We start from the raw sequence: 6,000 nt of genomic DNA on the forward strand, positions 1-6,000 counted from the left end.
CCGTTAGTCCACCATCAGAACTACTTTCATTGGCCAAAACTGTGGTTGGAGCTCTTATAGGATTCTTAAACGGATTGGCTTAGTTTTTATTATTTGTTTTATCTTGATCAACGAGGATCAATTTTTCACAACACGAAGGGTCATTAATTAACAGTCAGGGTAAATTTTCAACATTGAAAATTGATCCATTATCCGTTGAAAGATGATCAATTGGGTCAATAGTCAACGGGGTCAAAAAACACTGAGTGTGTATTCCATTGGTTTCGATGAGCTTATAAGGAGTACTCTGTCGTCACTTTCCTCAGTCAACCTTTCCTTAAGATTGGAACGTATGATTTGACAACATTTATCCAAATAAGCACGTTCAATGGTGTTGTTTTAGTTTGATAAACTGAATAATTCAATAATAAATGGTCTTCTATTACGGGAGCTTTGAGTGAAGATAACAATCACCTGGACCGAGTTCAGCGCAAATACCTATCATGTTTCAGCCACCAGCTCTGTTCATAAGACTACCTCGCAATGCTCAATATAAGAGCCTGCTTTAACCAGAAGTAACCAGAACCTTTCTGTTGCTTTTCTGTGGCACAGATAGCAACTCTCTGTGATCATTTTTGGCAGTCATTAGGTCGATAGTATCATTTCAGCCCTCAGACGACGACAGCCAACATACTCAGACTAACAATTGTATGTGAGTGTTCAGGGCAGACGAGTCATGTGGGTGTGTTGGGCAATGTTTACTATGCCAACATTTGATAAGGCAGCTTACTTTTACTTTAAAGCCTCAGTGTCATAATAATTTGAGAAAAATAAAAAAAGTAAAGATGAGGATATAACTATGATATAGAGTCTCATATTATGCCTGATAATTTCCCGAGGTCCACACGATGATTTAGTAAAAGAAACGGTTGGAAAATACCAACGAAATCCAAACTGGATCACTTCCTCACTTATTGGTACTTGCTCATGATTTTGTCAAATGCACTTTTTTGTGTATGACGAAATAAAGTGTGGTAAATCATTAGGAGTGTAAAAACTAAGATACCAAAAGCTGGAACCCTCCAGCAAATGTTGATATATGCTCCAATATCATTTGTTTTATGAGGACTGCAAATTTCTTACAAGTGTAAGCAGCTTTGTTGGTGCGTGAAAGGTTGATTGACATTATCACGTGATGTTATCAATGTATGGTTAAAACTTTAGAATACCTAATGCTTTTAAGAGAGTCCTGGTGGTCTAGTGGTTCAGGTGCTGATTATTAACTGGGGTTATTATTCTTGACTTTACCGATGTGAGTTTGCTCCCCATTAAAAAAACATACTTTTCTTAAACTGTAATTGTCTTTGTTTGCAATTTCGATATACTAATTAGTAAACAAATGATAAAAAAATAAGTGTTTTCAGATGCATAAACGGAAAAACTATCTTAACCCAAAACGTCTTGGTTAAAAACTGTAACACATTAGTATAGACGATTCTATTTAATAGTACAGTACGAATTATCTCCCCTGTCAAATACTCTTCAATTAACTTGTCCGCCATTACGGAAGTGAAAAACCAATAATCTGTCAACATATCTCGAATCGATAAAATATCGGACAATTATGCCATATAAACGAGGTGGTGGAAGGCAGTGTGTTGTGGTTAATAATAGCAATAACCAGAAGAAACTTTACGACTGGGAAAATTCCCCCTGCCAGTTTCATAATGATGTAAATGGCAAAGACTGTCCATGTCTTGGACCGTTCAAATTCCACTGCATACCGGCATCGGGAGAAAATCGCTCCAGTGGTTGAAATCCATCAACAGGAAAGGCTTTGACCCTCCTACCAAGTCAGTGGTGAGTTATGCTAAATTTTGGAAAAAAATGGAGTTACTGTGTCATATCTTTATATTGTGTATTATGTATACCATAACCACTATGGTGAACAGCCACCCTTAAAAATGGAAAAGCACCACACTTATTGTCGGCAACATTAAATCAAGAAATGATGTTAAAACATTCTTTTTCATTAATTGTTAAGGTGTAAAAAATCTATATTTTCAGGTTTGTTCGAAGCAATTTATAGATGGCCGCCCTACAAAGCAAAACCCAATCCCCGTGTTGGAAATGGGATATCGACCAGTGACGTCAAAGACACCTGGACGTAGACCTTTGAAGGGACTCCGTCTAGAATCTAATGAAAATTCAAGTCCAAGACAGTCACAGCCATAACCTGATCCATTTATCAACTCCTGTAAAACGACCAAGTCCAAAAGTGAACTGTCCTCCTAAAGAAATGTTGACAGCTACCCCAATCACTGAAGCTGATAAAGCCTTTACGGACTGTCCGCAATGTTTAAGCATCTGTTGTCAGAAAGACCCACAACACTGCTATAATGTCAATAAGCCTAAGCTAGTAGACATCATAGAAATTTAGGTATTCGGAATTGTCACGTGATATGCAAATTTCGTCATGACGTTGTGTGCACTAAATGTGCATAATACTAAAAGTAACTTTCGGTTTTGTTGCATTTTGTAAATGCGATAAGTGCATTTTTTGTCGGGGGGGGGGGTGTAAAAAAAATAAGAGAAGTCATTTGGATATATATACGAAAAATAAGTATACATCACTAAAGTATAATGACTTGTGGCTTTAACTCTTTTTAAATGATATCCTTAAAAAAACATTTCTAAACCTTTCAATATTCAAATTATTAATATATTGATAAATTTGGTAAAATTAAATAAATTTTATGGCCATAAAACCATGGGAGATAACTCTGCGACGACGTGTTTACGCTACATAACTAATGAATTGTGTATTATTCCTTGGCTTTTATGATTACAAAAGCTGCAAACCTGTAAATGACACTGGACAAACACAAAATAAGCGAAATACAAAATAAGGGAAAGTAGTAAAACAAACTAAGTGTAGAATATTAATGGAAACAAGAACATGATTTACACTTATTGCTCATAAAGCACATGGACATTCAATAAACGTGAAACATATTGAACAAGCAAGCACCGACTGTCCATAAAATGTTTCAATTAAGACAACGAAAATGCTCTTCCAGCTTTTACCAGAGAGAAGAACATTGTAAAAAGATCAGGCTTTTGTAGAATAACAAGAAGTTAGATGCATTATTCAATAATTCCGTATATTTCTAAATGGATTTCACAACAGCTATTGTTCAGGGGCTCTTTTCTGGAGGGAGTTTGTGTTCATAAAACAAATTGAAAATCGCTGTAATTGCTTTGACATTTGCATAGTATTGAAAACATATTGCAACAAAAAACACGACTGTAACAGTGTCTGGAAATTTTGTCTTGTATTTGCCTACTTGGATTATATACTTGCAAGCTGTATCTTTAGCTTCCCTGCGACATTGCATTTCTATTGATTGCTAATTAATGTTGTGTTCTAAAACAAGAGTCAGTGCTCTTGAATCGTAATGAGACGATGAGAAAACATCACACTGGTTAAATATTTGAGAAATTCAATCATGGAAAAAATTTCTATTTTGATCGATGGATGTCGACCGTTTTAGATGCATTAATTCAATCTGTACATTTTTGATTGCTTTGCAGAGTTCTAGAAAACATTATTATTTGAAATAGCGACACTAAATGAAGATGTGATATTGAGTTAAAATAATCTATAAAACAACGTATCAGCCGTCAAGTTCAAAAACGAGCTCAAACTCTCCCGGAATTTGCCTGTTTTCTCATAGAATGTTAATGCTCTTAGGGAATTGCCATTCGCGCTATTTCTTAAGCATTGGAAAATTGAATCGGCGACATATTTGGTGTTGTAAAAGGTCCTTGCGCAAACAGATTTAAAATTAGCACGCTATCTAAAAGTCGGCAAAGAAAATGTTTCGTGTGGAAAATTGTAAATATAACATTCACCTATTAGTGCCTTTACTGTCTGTTTTCATAAACGTGTTTTACTTTAGAATAGTATTTACTATATGCTTAAAGTAATTAATCAGTAAAAGGAAATTGATATTTAACTGTTTCAAAGAGTGAAAATATTACTAAGATAATTGTCACTGGAGTTTGCAATTTTAGCTCGCTCTCCGATCCAAATCAAACGAGAGTGCGCACAGGGCTGGGATACAATTTTAATGTCGTCATTTCATTTCAGAAATGACTTAACATTGGAATACAATTTGGCGCGCTTTTCTGAAAAAAATACAATAAACAAACAAAGGAAAATCAATAATACTTTATATCTTTACAAAAAAGAAGAAAACAAACATTAATGACACGAAAAAGAACTACGCTCTTATGGTTTCTTCGTGTATATGTATCGTATGAAAACGGGTTTACCACATGCAAGTATGGTTCTTTATTTCCCATTTGATTCTGCCATGTTGAATACATTACTTAGCAATGACCTTACATGTAATTGCAAACAAATTCCGTATAATTGTTATGGCAAAACTGCCTTGAAGAAATGAAAACACAACTTTCCGATCTTTATTTGCTGTTTGGAATGTAATAGGACTGTATAACACTCATTCTCAAATTCTCAGCCATTTTATTGTCACAGGTATATTCATGCAATTTCCGCCACTTAAAACGATACAAGCAGCTAAATAGATATTATATATATGTTGATTTATTTTGCTTAAAAATAAATTCTATTATTTTCGCGAGATTGAATTTAAAGTCTGTTGTTCCGGAACACTCTCGGCATCTATCGGTCAAGTCAATACGGACTGGTTCTCGATATTTGACATTAGTTTAAAGTGTTTTTTTTTAATTAAATTAAACCGGTCTATGTAACGGGAATCTTGCTTTGCTTGCGAAATCTCGTGCGGAGAGGACTGGTTCTCGATATTTGACACTAGTTTAAAGTGCTTTTTTGAATTAAACTAAACCGGTCTATGTAACGGGAATCTTTCTTTGCTAGCGAAATCTCGTGCGGTGAGGACCGAAATTAAAAAACCCGCCCAGCCCACCCAGTCATAGATTGTTTTTCCCCTTTTCCTTTTGTTTAGAATGTACCTGTTATATAAGTTTTAAAGTAATTAAGTTTAAATTTTGCCGCTTAGAAATATACTTTCATGTGTTGCTGCTTTCGTATTTTGTATGTTACAGCATGTATCGCAGCGGTGGTTCGAGTCTGGTCCACATGCACGCTATGGCGGATTGATGTATCTCGAAGGGGCATTCGTTTTGACAGGGAATACCCTAAAACAGTCGGGGAGCAACGGATCACAAATCGCCATCTGAATCTGTCTGGAGTGTCATATTAAAGAGTTCCAGGAATATTCAGACGCTTCTTAACGTGCAACCGCTATATGAACATTGCTGGTGACCATGTTGTTTCGCACCATCAGACTGAATTTCTATCTTGTAGTCATGGTGATTTTTCATAACTGGAAACTCGTGCGGATGGGAGTTTAGAATGGAACAATTGACTGTTGAAATGGAGAGGCCATGACAGAGTGTCACCCCCACTTCAGTGGAAATAACTTTGGGTATAAATACATTGGACTGGATCAGACTTGTGGACATTATGTACTTTCTTCACATGTTGTAAATGTGCCTATATTTTGTTTGTGATTTAAGAATATCTAAATATGGAACCATGGACATCGGAAACTGCTTTCGGTTTGAAATGATTAGTTATTTATTAATTTTGTTTAAATAGCTGCTTTGTTGCTCAAATGGTTAACCATCGTAATTTGGTTACCGGTAGCTTGCATTTGAGGTAGTATTTAGTAAAGTTTGAGGTATATGAGTGCCGCTTTCCAAGGTTCCACATACTTTTGTTTTAGAATACTTAGTCAGTCGTGAAGGCGGGAAAAAATTCGCAAGCCGAGAGTTGGCTAGGCTGTCATCCATTTTAATTTAAAATTGCATACATATATAATTTATGATTTAGATGTATTTGGGCTTGTTGAGACCTTTTACCTTGGTCGAGCACCTCGGTGCTAGTTATCACTCGGTTTGGGAATCAACAAGAGGGCTATACATGTGAAATTGGGAATTAAAACTAAAATC

The 6,000-nt window shown here is 35.6% G+C and overlaps 1 pseudogene; it reads left to right on the top strand.

The window, feature by feature from the left end:
- The first annotated feature begins 1,603 nt into the window (after positions 1 to 1,603).
- Positions 1,604 to 2,214, top strand: LOC128208345 (uncharacterized; annotated as a pseudogene).
- Positions 2,215 to 6,000: the final 3,786 nt, after the last annotated feature.

The sequence above is a fragment of the Mya arenaria genome, chromosome 11 (genome assembly GCF_026914265.1).
Source record: "Mya arenaria isolate MELC-2E11 chromosome 11, ASM2691426v1".
NCBI classification, from domain to species: Eukaryota; Metazoa; Mollusca; class Bivalvia; order Myida; family Myidae; genus Mya; species Mya arenaria.